Genomic DNA, 15,095 nt, shown 5'->3' on the forward strand with positions numbered 1-15,095 from the left:
AAAATTTCAAATCTCATAGATAGGTAGAATAGCAGCTTTCAAAATGTTGATATTTCCTAAAATATTGTACTATTTCAGAACGATTCCAATCATACCTAATTCAGGAAGTTGGAAACGAGAGTAAAATATATATGGAAAGGCAAAAAAACACAATCCCATTTCTGTCTCTCACTAAGCATAAATCTAACGGAGATATGGGCTTAACAGTACTCTCCGCCTACTATTATGCAGCTCTTTTAGACCAACTTCCAGCGTGGTTCATCCCTTCAAATAAATTATGGGTACAAATAGAACAGAGTGTAATCCCCAATAGAGACCTCCAAATCTAAACTTTTAAATACATTTCTTCCTTCTATTTCAGCAATGCTTGAAACGTGGACAATAGGCCTGAACAAAATAAACCAGATGAACTCCATGCCCAAGAGGGTTAAATAATGGTGGCCACACAAAATATTGACACTTTGGGCCCAATTTGGACATTTTCACTTAGGGGGGTACTCACTTTTGTTGCCAGTGGTTTAGACATTAATGGCTGTGTGTTGAGTTATTTTGAAGGGACAGTAAATTTACACTGTTATACAAGCTGTACCCTCACTACTTTACATTGTAGCAAAGTGTCATTTCTTCAGTGTTGTCACATGAAAAGATAGAATAAAATATTTACAAAAATGTGAGGGGTGGACACACTTCTGTGAGATACATACAGCATACAGCTCTAACAAGGGATTAGACCATTGTGATACGCAGGTACTTTGTATTGTTTGATGTGATTGGGGAGTTTTTTGCAGCAAATGGTGTATATGCTTGTACATACACAAAAAAGTCTCTGAGGAAATAGGTAGATTTTACTATATGTAATAGGGGCAATCTGTGTCCCATTGGGTAGATTTCTCTTCACTTCCTGTCCCATAGCCAAAAAAGGAAATGAGAGGAAATCCCTGCACATTTAAGGAATAAAGACCTGACAGGTGTTCTAATCCACCTCCACTCTATCCAAATCTAAAAAAAAAAGTTTTTCCTTTAGTTATACTTTAAGTATGTCAACCATATTTAGCTTTCTATGCAATATTGTTGAGAGAACTGATCAAAAAAGGCAATAACTACTCAAAATTGGCTATTATAATATTATATTATTATTAATCCTTAAATACCGCATGCCTGGACTACTACCTAATTGCCACATGCATTTCATTATTTATTTCCTCTATGAATTAACTTTAACCCCTGTGGTATTTACCAAGCACTTTGAGAGTTTTGCGGTAAATACCACAAAACGGCAGAGTGAATTGACAATTTCAGGATTGCATGCGATATTTCGGGAAAATGTGTCCTAAATTCCTCATGCGATCTGCTTCAGTGAATGAGGCCAATACTGTTTATTTTTATTTTATTTGTATGCAATATAAAAAAAGATATTTTTAAAGACTAACTACATCTATGTTTTTTATTTTAGGTGGATTGGGTAAGAGTAAAAATTCTATCAGGTTTTGATTTTTTTCCATGACCCCATTAGAAAGATTTTTGCCTCTCTTTCTTGCTGTGATGGTTGTACACCAACCCACTGAATCCAAAACAAAATAAAAAGAGTTAGCTGGATTTGTGCTTCAAAGAAGAAAAATGTAATGGAAATGTAATAATCATTTTTAACAGCTATTGAAATAAGGGAAACTACCATTATTTTACTTCCTTTGTATAATACTACTAGTAAAGGAAGTTCCTGTTGCACAATGGTATCTATGTTTTTTTTTACTGGTTTAGTTTAGATCTGGTCAGCTGAAAAGACATGCTATGGAGGAGGCACGGCCCTTATTACAGTATATCCTTATGTTGTATATGTGAACTCTTATGAGGGTTTTATTTACAGTAAGGACTGTTGATCTGTAATTGCATTGTGGCAAGTTTAGATAGAAACTGACAACACAAGCTTCCTGCCACATACAATTACACACTATAATAACACTGCAGATACAGATAAATCTTTGAGAATTTTGAATGGAAGACTCAAACAAGGCTTATTGCATAAAAACTGGCAATATAAATGGTAATACCTGTAGAAGTGTCGGAATTATATTTTGTAGGACATACCAAAGTTATATTAACATTTAATATGAGAACAGTGAAGGACAATATACCTACCTTAATTGATCAATATTTGATAAGCCAATAAAACCTTTTGTTGTAATGTGACAGCATCTAGCTCTAAAATGAGCTAAAATGCAAGTTATTGTGATGGTTTAAATTTAAATGTTAAGTCTCTACTGACTTTTCTTATTTAATTGTGTATAATATGAAAATCAGGTCTTGCTTTCTGGTTAATAGATTGAGGAAATTGAAAGGACGGTTTTAAGTAATCTTCAGGCCTAAAATGACTTTTTAAACATGTGCACAAAAAATTAAGAAATGGCTGTAGCATAAACAGGGTAAAAGAGCAATCACCCTGACTTATCAGTGTCTTACAGAAAAATTTCAATGGTCTCTTTTTATCTTTGGAAGCATGTCTGCAGTCTCTAGTCATCTCTTGATGCATGTCAGTGAGGTTTAGTGCACAGGTGAGTACACGCCCCTGCAATATGCGAGGAGCATCTAGAGTACCCTCAAGGCCCATACAACACAGTGTTTGCATGTATCCATGTAATCCATTCAAATGGTATTACTTGCAATACATTAAAATGGACATTAGATGGCAGTGGCCTGTCATTCAGGGTCAATCACATGGACAGAACAGACCTCTGGAACTTGTGTGCTGAATAGCAGGACTCAGCTGGTGAGCAGGGTAGTCAGGGACTACATTTCCCAGGAAAGGGCGGGGGCAGAAAAATATCAAAGCCTGGAAAATTGGCCAGGAGAATGCAGGGAGAGACTGAAAGAGAAGGAGGTGGGCTGACGGCTGAAGTGCTGAACTAGGCCAGGGTTGGAGAGAGAGAAGGAGCAGAAGGAGCCTACTGACCACCTGGTCTGTCACATTGCCCACCAGGCAAATCTGACAGCAAGAGACCAGATAGGAAGACGAGTCTGAGCCAGAGAGTCCATGGACTGATGCTGTCTTCAGGGAAAGACAGACCGCTACGATCTGCCAGACTGCTCTGATCAGGGGAGAGAGACTCATGCACCCACTAACCAAGTAAATACTGACACTTTCCACCTCAGCTATCTACCTACACATAGTTGTGAACATTACACATAGTTGCCCCAGGTTGCGGCCTAGTTCTCCCATTACAGTTTATCATACAAGCTGACCGCAGGACATACAGTTTCAAGCCATGATACAGCAGTGCCAAATGAAACAACAAGTTTCCCTTTTTCAAACAAAGTAGAATTCCTACTACTGTTCATTTTGTCTTTGATATTCAGAGGTAATTGTCTTTGTCCATGCCTGCTCTATGTTTAGTGCTTTAAAGGGGACCCCACACTAATTCGCTACCATCAAGAGCAGGGGTGTATTTACCACAAGGCAAACAAGGCATTTGCCTAGGGCGGCATTTTTTCAGGGGGGCAGCAGCATTTTTTTTCCCAAAAACACTTTATTAGTATAAGAATATCACGAGAGCATACAGAGCATATACAGTTAAATAACTCAGTCAGAACATAGACATGATATGTAGCTTCCTGTTTCGCAGACGGGACTAATTGTAAACTGGAAGCCATGACAATGTGGGGTAGTGCATTACATCAAATACACACTGCAAGCCAGTGGATACGCAGAGATATGTGGATATATCTATGTAATAGTATGTTGTCACGTCTGGGAAATCTGCACATTATAATGCAGAGGCGATATGAAGTTTAAAATATGGAAGGCATTGGATGTTATGAAAGTCATGGTTTACGTGATTATAGCTTGAATGTATGATATAGTTGAACCCAGTCATATCTATGTAAAAGTGAATGCTCTATCTGGTTGTTGAAGAGTGAGTTATAAGATGGTATGACAGGTGTGAGAAAAGAGAGGTCGGAAAGAAGAGCAGTAGCGAAAAGAGATGTAGGAAGAGACGGTGGGGGGGGGGGGGGGAGAGAAGAAGAGAAAAAAAAGGGGGGGGGGGGGAGGCTAGGGGTAAGGGGTTAGGCGACAGTAGGCATATAGGTAATAAAAAGCTAAAATGGATCACATCCCTTAGTATTAGCTTAGCCAAAAAGGTAATAATAAAGTTTAGAGTATGTTGCATGCATAAACCGACAGTGGGCCAACACAAGGGTCAGAAACCCTGTAAAGCATGTCATGAAATAGCACTACATCCCATCCTTACGTATGATAAAAGAGTCTCCGGCGATCCGGGTACGCCCCACTACAGCATTGTATTAGGAACTTTAGTCCAGGGATATAGATTGATCATTTACTATTAGGTGATAGGTTGAAGTGGATTTGAAATGACTCCAGCATGCCCATGTTTTCCTAAATCTCTCGGGATGTTCCTTAGCTATAGAAATCAGTTCCTCCATTTCATCAGTTTTGTCGATCCTAGCAAACCATTCTCGTACAGTGGGAACATGTGTTGAGCGCCAGTGTACTGGGATACATCACTAGGGCATACGTACTGATTTGTGTGATTGTAGATTGAACTTTCCTCCAGAAGGGTTGTATCAGTGGGCATTCCCACCAAATGTGCAGGAGTGTACCCATAGCATGGTGGCATCTCCAACACAAATCAGAAATGTTGGAGTCGAAGCGGTGAAGCAGGGACGGGACCCTATACCATCTAGAGTATATGAAGTCTGGGTTCAATCTGACAGGAGTGAGTGGGCCAGGGGTGGATGAGAACGATGCATGCTTGCTGATCTGATGGAAACAGGACAAAGTAGGGCTTATGAGGATATGTTTCTTGAATTCAGATGGAATGTGCGAGTTTGGCAGCCAAGGGGAGGTGGCAAGTGGGGTCTCCGAAAAAGCAGCCTCCAATTCCACCCAGGCTTTGCGAGCATGGTTCGTAGACCAATCCACTATTCGTGCCATTTGACAAGCTTTGTAATATCGGGAAATGTCATGTAGCCCTATACCTCCACACGTTTTGGGCATGATTAGTTGGTCAAAACCAATTCTGGAGCGTTTATTACTCCATAGAAACGAGGTACATAATGTTTTGTAGGACTTGAAGAAGAAGTTCGGCAATTTGATTGGAATGGTTTGTAGGAGGTATAAAAGTCTTAGAAGTACATTCATCTTTATGATAGCTGCTCTGCCAAACCAAGAGAAAGATGGCTTATCCCATGTTTGCAGATCTTTGGTAATGTTACGCAGAATGGATAGAAAGTTTTTGTCGTAAAGTGCTGCAAGATGGGTAAGCAATTGAATTCCTAAATAGGTAATGGCTTCTGACTGCCACATGAAGGGGAAGTTATATTTCGCTTGACTAATCGCATCCTGGGATAGGGAAACATTGAGTGCTTGGGACTTATTGAAGTTTATTTTAAAATTGGCCAGATACTGAAACAGCTTGAAATCGTGTAATAGGTTAGGTAGTGTAATGTGTGCATGCGTCAAGAAGAGTAGGATGTCATCAGCGAAGGATGCTACTTTGTGCGTTTTGTCCTTTATAGAAATCCCTTTAATATTGTCATTCTGTTTAATGCAATTCAAGAATGGTTCCAAGGTAAGAATAAATAGGAGGGGGGATAATGGGCAGCCCTGTCTGGTCCCATTAATTATGGAAAAAGCTTCTGAGAGAAGGCCATTGACTTTAGCAGTCGGCGCCGTGTATAGCGACATGATAAAGTTCAGAAGACAAGGAGGTATCCCGAGGCCAACTAGAACTGCTTTCATGTAGTCCCATGCCAATCTGTCAAAGGCCTTTTCAGGGCAGCAGCATTTTTAAGGGGGGCAGAGGCATTTTTCAGGTGGGTAGTGCCACCCCCCGAAAGAAGGGATGGAAGAAAGGACACACACAGCATGGGGACCAGGTGGTATCTGAGAGAAGCTGCAGGCTGCTTGATGGTGTACGCAGAGCCTCACTCTTGTTCCTGGGGATGTCAGGAGCTGTGAAGGTGAGTGTTTTCTCTCTCGCTAGGGTGAGGAGAGGTTGCCAGTGTGTATGGGGCTGCTGTAGTGGAAGGCCCTCTCGGGTGGAGGGGGCTGGGGTGTTGTTGGTCAATGTCAGGCTCTTATCGTGGAGGAGGGGGGTGTTTGTGTGTCAGGGTCTCTCCATGGAGGGCAATTTTTGAGTTGCCTAGGGCAGCACGAAACCTAAATACACCACTGATCGAGAGGAAAAGTGTGAAATCTCCCCTTTTCCCTCACCATCTTATATATAATGCAAATGGACAGTGAACTGTGAAAATTTGAATCAGATTAGAAGCTATGATGCAACACAGATTTTCATTTGAAACGCATTAATAAATATTATATTTAATAAATAATAAATATAGTAATAAAATAATATTTATATCATAAATATATTATTATATTTAATTTTAATTTAATATAGATATAAAACCTAATTTTAATGTGGCTTTAATTTAACCAATCAGAAAGATTACAATAAATGAGTATGTCGTTGTAAAGGATATGTAGATTAACTCAAAAGGTCATTGCTATGAAAACTGGATGAGGTTGAGCAGATGGCTGAATATATACAGCGATATATCTAATTTGTCATTGCACTTATCCCAATGCATTCTACTGCTTATAATTCTGATTTCCTTACTGAGATCTCATTCTGAAAGAACCAGAGAGCACTGAGATGGGAATATATTATACAGGACAAACACATCCCAAATGCACATGGAGCCATCTGGTCTATTGCATATTCTGCTACATTTTTTGATGAACTGTACTTTTTTAGCCCCATAATAAATTAACTCATCTAAAGAGGAATATAGGATTCAATGCTTATCCACTGCTGCTGGTCCACAATCTGTTAAAGTTTGGATGAGGTAATACAGAAAAGTATAAATCCTGAAGGTTTATTTTCAAGAGTGTTATAACATTTCCATTTTAACAGAGAAAAACAATACTAAATCCTAGATGCTGCAATAATTATTGAACCATCCAGCCAATAGAAATAAAACTAAAATTATTAGTTATACCAATGTTGTGGATTTTTTTTTTAATTGGCGATGGTTAAAACAGAAGTCCTCAAACTATGGCCCACATGTATGCCTCACATGCATAGCCTTTCCATTGTACACTGGAGCCTTGGGTGCCAATGTACCTCAGTCAGCTCTGTCAGGCAGATTGATTTCCTGTTGGACAAAACCTGCATACCAGTCCCTAATGTCTTCTCATCAATAGAAGAGCAGCACAAGACGTGGCGTATACAAAGGTAAGTGATCAGTGAACATTAATGCTAGGTGGGGTTTTCCTAATCTCGCTGACACTAACAATGGGGCACTATTCTGTCCAATGATGCTGGAGCACTTTTTATACTCATCGTCTACAAGCAACAGTAGACAACGATTCAAAGACCCTATGTTTTTGAAAGTTTGAGGACTTAATTTGTTTGCTGCATCGTCTTTGTGGGAAATATTGTATTGCGGTTTGGCATCAGGCTCAGAGGACAGTGGCTGTAGCAGTAGAGAGGTTAAAGCAGTAGTAAGCAGGATGACTGAATGAAGCAGATCCCCTACTGGATGACAAGGGCTCACCCAAAGGATGGGGGTCTAAGTACTAGTTGGTCCAGAGCTTATGATTTTTGAGAAGAGTTTTGTTGCATGCTAATTTCAGGCTCTTGCCACAACAGGAAGAGAGCAAGTGGATGAAGCAGATAGGGAACAAGCAGAGGCATAGTTGATGAACAAGCCAAAATGTCAGTGACGAGTAGTAGCTGGATGGGATCAGGTAGAAGTTTAGTCAAAAAGCCAAGGGTCAATAATAAATGGTAGCGAAGATAAGGACAGTAGTAGGTACACAAAGAAGCCACATACTGGTTGGAGAGAGCACAAAAATCTACAGAAGCATGGTTTAAATAGGAAGTTAACGAGAGGAGCAAAGAGTTCAAGGTTCACTAGAAACAAGATACAAATCAAGGTTATCCAAGCAATCAGGCAAGGAGCTATTCACCATCTCAGGTGGCACAGCGAAAAAAACCAGACATCACAGAGGTCCTGAGATTGGAACTTGGGGCACAAAAAAATGGTGAGAGGTTCTAACTGTATCCCACTTTATCTACAACAAAAAGAAAACTTTTGTTTAGAATTAGGTGTTACATTGTGCCCTAGTAACATTTGATGAAACTTGTATCTTAGAGACATAGGTGCAACCAGCAGCAATCTTTACTTACTTTCTGTTTTTAATATTGTGGCATAATTTTGAGTTTTGCATCTTCCAGGGGCAGGACTTAGCACAGTGGCTGTTTCACAAAACTATGGGTGTTGTGGAGATAAAGTGAACCTGTGAGTGGGCATACATTTCCAGTTTAGGTTGACTATGAGTATGACCAGAGACCAAGTAATATGCAGATTGAGAAAATGATGAACTAACGTCTAGAGCAACCGATACGGATTGCTGAATACTGCTATATTTACATATTTACACAGAGTCACAGACACACTCACGGTGTGTTGGACAGGCCTATAGCAGTTTAGAGAGAGATCACAGAATGTTTCCAGGGAGAGCTAGGTGCTGCTGGTGATTGCTAAAAATGAATGTATTTACAGTTACAAGACTGAAATCTTTGGAGTTGATTTACTAAAACTGGAGAGTGCAACTGTGCATGGTAGCCAGTCAGCTTCTAACTTCAAATTGTTTAATTACGCTTTGACAGAAAAACCTAGAAGCCGATTAGTTTCTATGCGGAGTTACACCAGATTTTATACTCTCCGGTTTTAGTAATTCAACCCCTATGTGTCTATAACAACAAGTTACAGGCACAATGCATGTTGGTCAGTCCTGTAGCAGATTAGGTAAAGATTTGTGGGGGGGGAGATATCTTTTTGTGTGTGTCAGCTACAGCTCCAATTGTTATTTAGCTGCTGCAACCCCCTTGCTATTTTAGGGAGATGCTTTTTGACTTCACATTTTCATATTTATTCTACTTTCAGCTAGGATTAAAAAAAGGGGTTGGGGTTTTGTAGAAGTGCTTAAATACTGTACTCCTACTCACTACAATATTTTGGGGGCCTTTTTTCAATAAAGTAAATAAACTCTAATGCTGACTTTTTTTTAAATAAAAGCTGGCTGCTGTGTTAAAAAAGCAGCCTAGTGAAAGTGTTTAACCAATACTGGGCACTTTCACCCCCTTCCTGTTCCAGGCCAATTCTTCAGCTTTCAGTGCTGTTGCACTTTAAATGACAATTGCACTGTCATGCAACACTGTACCCGTATGATATTCTTATCATGTATTTGAAACAGATACAGCTTGCTTTCACTGGGTTTTTTATTTTTTGCTAAACAAAGGCCAACAATTTTGGAAAACAGTTTTTCTTAATGCTGATGAGGCTGTGCTGATGGGCACTGATGAGGCTGCACTGATGGGCACTGATAAGCTGGAGTGATGGGCACTGATAAGCTGCACTGATGAGTACTGATTGACACTGATAGGGCTGCACTGATAATCATGTCACTGATTATCAGTGTAAACAATGTACTAACAGCCTTGCCAGTTATTGGTTCTTCTTTACTCTCAAAGACACATCAAGTGCGGAAAGGACTGCCGATAACCGGCAAGTCTGTTTACATGTGATCAGCTGTGACTGGACACAGCTGATCACATGGTAAGGGCCACTGTGATTAAACCTTTACCCCAATTTGTGGTCAGCTGTGTCCAAAGAACAGAGTGGTCACAGGGTGTGCCGATGCGCACTCCGGGGGGCATGCAAGGGGCGTGGTTCTGGACATCCATGGACACCCTCCCAGAACTGGACAACCATGCTTTAGCTGTCTTTCAGCAAAGCCGTGGTTAGCAAGTGGTTAAAGACTGTGCCCACACTCACTAAAATATTTGGGTTGATTATTTTAGTAAAATAAATGCACTCTAATGTTGTTGTTTTTTTTTTTATTAAAAGCTGGCTAGTGTTTGTCCTGTTGAACAGGCAGCCTAGTGTTTAAATACTGTCCACATGCTCACTACATATTTTGGGGACTTTTTTAAGGGAAATAAATACACTTTTAATACTTATTACATGCTAATGTTTATGTATTTATTTGTTTGCTTGTTTATATACTTATTTGTTTTTATTACATCTAGTTCAGGGGTGTCAAACTGTATTTCATAGTTGGCCGTATCAGCATTATGATTAGCAACCTGACAGCCCCCCCCCCCAAAAGAAAACACAATTTACTATGCTTCAGCTATGAATGAACACAGTGAGTGATCAGTACCAATCCTGAAGGACCTGAAGGATCATGTTGTGTGCTTGCAGCTGCCGGTGTGAAGGAAAGGTGGAAAGCTGGCAGCACTGTGGGGGTGGGGGCACACAGGGGGCCTGGGCAGCAGTGGGAAACATATGGTGAACAGGGAGGGTAATGGGTGCAGCAGAAAGGTAACCCTTATGCTACTGCTGGGGTGAAGCAGGTGGCAGAGCTGGGAAGCAGAAAGTGCAGGATCTGGAGGAGGACTGGAGGAGGGCTGAAGTCAGCTTAATGCTGAGACCAGGGCAGGTGGAGATGAGGGGGTGCTGCGGCTGCACAGAGAGGCACAGGATCTGTAGGAAGAGTTCTGTTCTTTCTGCTGCCAACTGATGGGGAGGGGGCAGAGACAAGCCTCTCTGTGGCTGCATGGAAAAGTGCAGGATTTGGTGGAGGAGTTCTGTCCTCCTTTCGGCTGCCAACTGCTGAGACAAGGTGGGAGTCGAAAGGAGGAGGGGGGTGCTGCAGTTGCAAGAGAAGTGCAAGTGCCACATGAAATAGCCTGGTGTGCTGGATTCAGCCCATGGGCCTTGTGTTTGACACATGTGAGCTCCTTAGTGTGTGTCCCATTGAAAATGCATATCAAAAACCTGTCGTGCTCAGAGCCCTAATGCTATGCTGCTCACAACCAGTGAAAAAATAAACAGTGAAAACTGAATAAAGAGTTATGTAGCACTAAAAATATAATATCCCTACCCCTAACATAAACAAACACATAATAGGATATTATGGTCATATTTATAGCACTGCACCATTCTTTATTCAATTTTCACTATTGAAAATTCAGTTTACGGAAAGAGGTTAAATACTATGCAGGTACTCACTATAATATTTTGAGGCTTTTTTCAGTGAATTACAATTAAAGCAATTACAATTTAATTTAAATACCTTGATTAAAAGCTGGCTGGTGTGGGTCTTCTTTAAAAAGCAGCCTAATGAAAGTGTTTAAAAACCAGCCAGTATATAATTCTTTATCACCATGCATTTTCCAGTTTTTCGTGCTAGTTTTATTAACAATTACTACAAATAATACACAACACACACATTTTTTATAAGAATATTTAAAAACAGGTAAATCATTCTTCAGTGGTATTAATAGCCATTGAGTGTTTTTTTACTATATATAGTAATTGGTTGAACAACAAATGAAATGAATGTCTTAACATGCATGCATACTTTATGTATTGAATTGCAGCAGCACAATATATGTGTTGACTAGTTACATGGTGCACCTCATGTTGTGTATACACCTCACTATATGAGGTTATATAGCTGTTGCTATAGTTAGTATTTGTTTAAACTTTTATAGTTCTCTGCCTGGTTACCCTCCTTTCTCTCCTCCGAGCTACCCACCATCATCCTTGGAGACTTCAACATCCCTATCAACATCAATAACCCGGCTACATCCCAACTCCTCCACTTAACCTCTTCTTTTGCACTCGCACAGTGTATACAGTCCACCACCCACTCCGACAGAAACACCCTGGACCTTGTTTTCTCTCATCTCTGCACCCCCCACAACCTCACTAACACCCCCTTTCCTCTCTCTGACCACAACCTCATCACCTTCTCTGTCTCCTCATCCTTAAACACCTACACCTCCAAACGTCAAACTATCACCAGCCGAAACCTCCGCAACTTGAACCCTGTACCCTTCCACTCTGCAGCTGACCAACTTTACAACAGTATCCTTCCCCTGTCCTGCCCTGACCTGGCCACTACTGTTTATAACAACTCGCTGTCAGCTGCTCTTGACTCCTTAGCACCCCTAACCACATGAAGCATTAGATCCCGACCGCTTCAACCCTGGCAGAATGACCATACCAAAAATCTCAAACAACGCAGTCGTGCGCTGGAGCAACTATGGCGCAAAACCAGATCCCAACAAGCGTTTGCCCAATATAAATCTGCCTTCCTCACCTACACGTCCTCCCTCTGCCAAGCAAGCCTACTTTGTTACCCTCATTAATACCCTCTCCTCCAGTCCTCACCGGCTCTTCTTTACTTTTAACTCTCTACTCTCTCCGCCCCCACCTCCACCCAGTACCTCACTCACCGCCCATGAAATTGCTAACCACTTCCAAAGCAAGATCAACGCAATTCATAGGGACATCGCCACTGCTCAGACTTCCACCCCACCTAGTATCCCTCACACGAAAACCCCCTCAACACTCCTCTCCTTCGACCTCGCCACTGTCCAGACCTCCACCCCACCTAAAATTCCTCACACTAAAACCCCCTCAACACTCCACTCCTTCAACCTTGCTACCACTGAAGAGGTCACTAAGGTCTTCTCTGAAGCTCGCCTTACCACCTGCCCCCTTGACCCTGTCCCCACACAACTCCTCCTCCATCCTACGCTCCCTCTCTCACATCTTTAATCTCTCTCTCTCTACTGGCGCATTTCCCTCCTCTCTGAAGCACGCGCACATCACTCCCATACTTAAAAAACCCTCACTGGATCCCACCGATCCGAACAACCTTAGACCCATCTCCCTGCTGTCATTTACATCCAAACTCCTTGAGCGCTTAGTCTATAATCGCCTGAGTTCCCACCTCACCAACAACAACCTCCTTGATCCCCTACAGTCTCGCTTTCGTCCCCTACACTCCACCGAAACCACCCTACTCAAACTCACCAACGACCTGCTAACCGCCAAAGCTAATGGCCACTACTCACTGCTCCTACTCCTCGACCTCTCTGCGGCTTTCGACACGGTCGACCACCCCCTCCTCCTCAAAAAACTATATTCTCTTGCCCTCAGAGACTCCGCTCTCTCCTGGCTCTCTTCCTATCTATCACAGCGCTCCTTCAGTGTTACCTATAACGCTGCCACCTCCCCCTCTCTCCCCCTCTCTGTTGGGGTCCCTCAAGGCTCTGTCCTCGGGCCCCTTCTCTTCTCCATCTACACCTCCTCCCTTGGCCAACTGATACACTCCCACAGCTTCAACTACCATCTCTACGCTGATGACACGCAAATCTATCTCTCTACCTCTCGCCTCACCCCTTCAGTCTCTGCTCGAATCACTATCCTACTAAACAACATATCAGATTGGATGTCACTCCACTTCCTCAAATTAAACCTTTCCAAAACTGAGCTTCTAGTTTTCCCCCCAGCCCATGCCCCCCCCCCCGACTTTTCCATCACGACCAACAATGCCACCATCAGTCCCACCCCGCAAGCCAGAGTACTAGGTGTCATTCTAGACTCCAATCTGTCTTTCCAGCCCCAGGTCCAATCGCTGACAAATTCATGTAGACTTCACCTCCGCAACATCTCCAAAATACATCCGTTCCTAACCCCAGAAACTACTAAGAAACTCATTCACTCCCTTATTATATCACAACTTGACTACTGTAACTCCCTCCTCACCGGCTTACCTCATCACGGGCTATCCCCGCTTCAGTCTATCCCGAATTTTGCGGCCAGACTCATCCACCTTACTAACCGCTCTGTATACGCCACCCCCCTCTGCCAATCCCTCCACTGGCTTCCGATTGCCCAACGCATAAAATTCAAATCACTAACATTGACGTACAAAGCCGTTCATAACACTGCCTCAAACTACATCACCGACCTGATATCCATATACCACCCAAACCGTACTCTCCGCTCCTCACAAGACCTCCTACTCTCTAGTTCCCTGGTCTCCTCCTCCTATGCCCATCTCCAGGACTTCTCCAGGGCTTCTCCCATCCTCTGGAACTCACCACCTCAATCCATCAGACTGTCACCTACCCTCCTCACCTTTAGGTGCACCCTGAAAACCCATCTCTTCAAGGAAGCCTACCCCGCCCTCACCTAACTGCTGATCTCCTCCACTCTTTCTACCACTCCATCCCCCACAGCTATTTCCTCCTGTACCACCATCCCCTCCCTCCTAGATTGTAAGCTCCAAGGAGCAGGGCCCTCAAACCCCTCGTGTATTGCACTGTATTGTTACTGTACTGTCTCGTGTACTGTCTCCCGTTGTAATGTACAGCACTGAGCAAACTGTTGGCGCTATATAAATACGGTATAATAATAATAATAGTTCCATCTAATTAACCAAAGTACCCTCTTAGCCAGTCATAAATATATGCCAGAGGGTATTAATCCCCAGGGTAGGCTCAATACCTTGTAACCGTTTCCTTTTCCTGAAAAATAGGTTAATATTATCTTAAACTTGCCTGGCAAACTCTTCGTTTAATAGGAGCATGCTTAACCTATACACTGTGACAGACTACATTGAAGGCCAATTAAGGTCTATCTGAATTACATAGTTTAGTAATGAACAGTGCCGTGACTAAAACCTTTGCCCCTCTGATATATCACTAAGACTCATTTACTGCCAATAAAACTAAATGAAAATGTGATTTATCAGAGGAATCATCCTTCTAGTTCGGCATCGTAGGAAGAGATCTGTCACTGTGGACTGTAGGATAACAATAACAACATTAATGGTGATTATAGGAATAGAGGCAGAAGATTACTGGCTTTTCTTCTAAAATGAGCTGTTAACAGATAACGAATCTAAGTGTCTGTAAAACATGAATGAAGCTAGAGAAAGCAGGAGCAGATAGAAATCTTACATTTCGCCTTCTCCTTATATGAGTGCTGTCATACCTGTAAAACCATACTTTAGATTTGTCAGATTTTACAGAATAAGTAATCTGGCAAATGATCAGACCTGTGCAACAACTACATCTGTATTCAGTGGAGATATATTCTTCATCCAGTAGATGACAGTGTTTATACGTTTGGAGCTGCATCTATGGTATGCTCTATGGGGTTGATTCACTAAAACTGGTGAGTGCAATATCTGCTGCAGCTCTGCA

This window comes from Staurois parvus, unplaced genomic scaffold (genome assembly GCF_062004578.1).
Source record: "Staurois parvus isolate SC_StPar_1 unplaced genomic scaffold, SC_StPar_1.0 ptg000299l, whole genome shotgun sequence".
NCBI classification, from domain to species: domain Eukaryota; kingdom Metazoa; phylum Chordata; class Amphibia; order Anura; family Ranidae; genus Staurois; species Staurois parvus.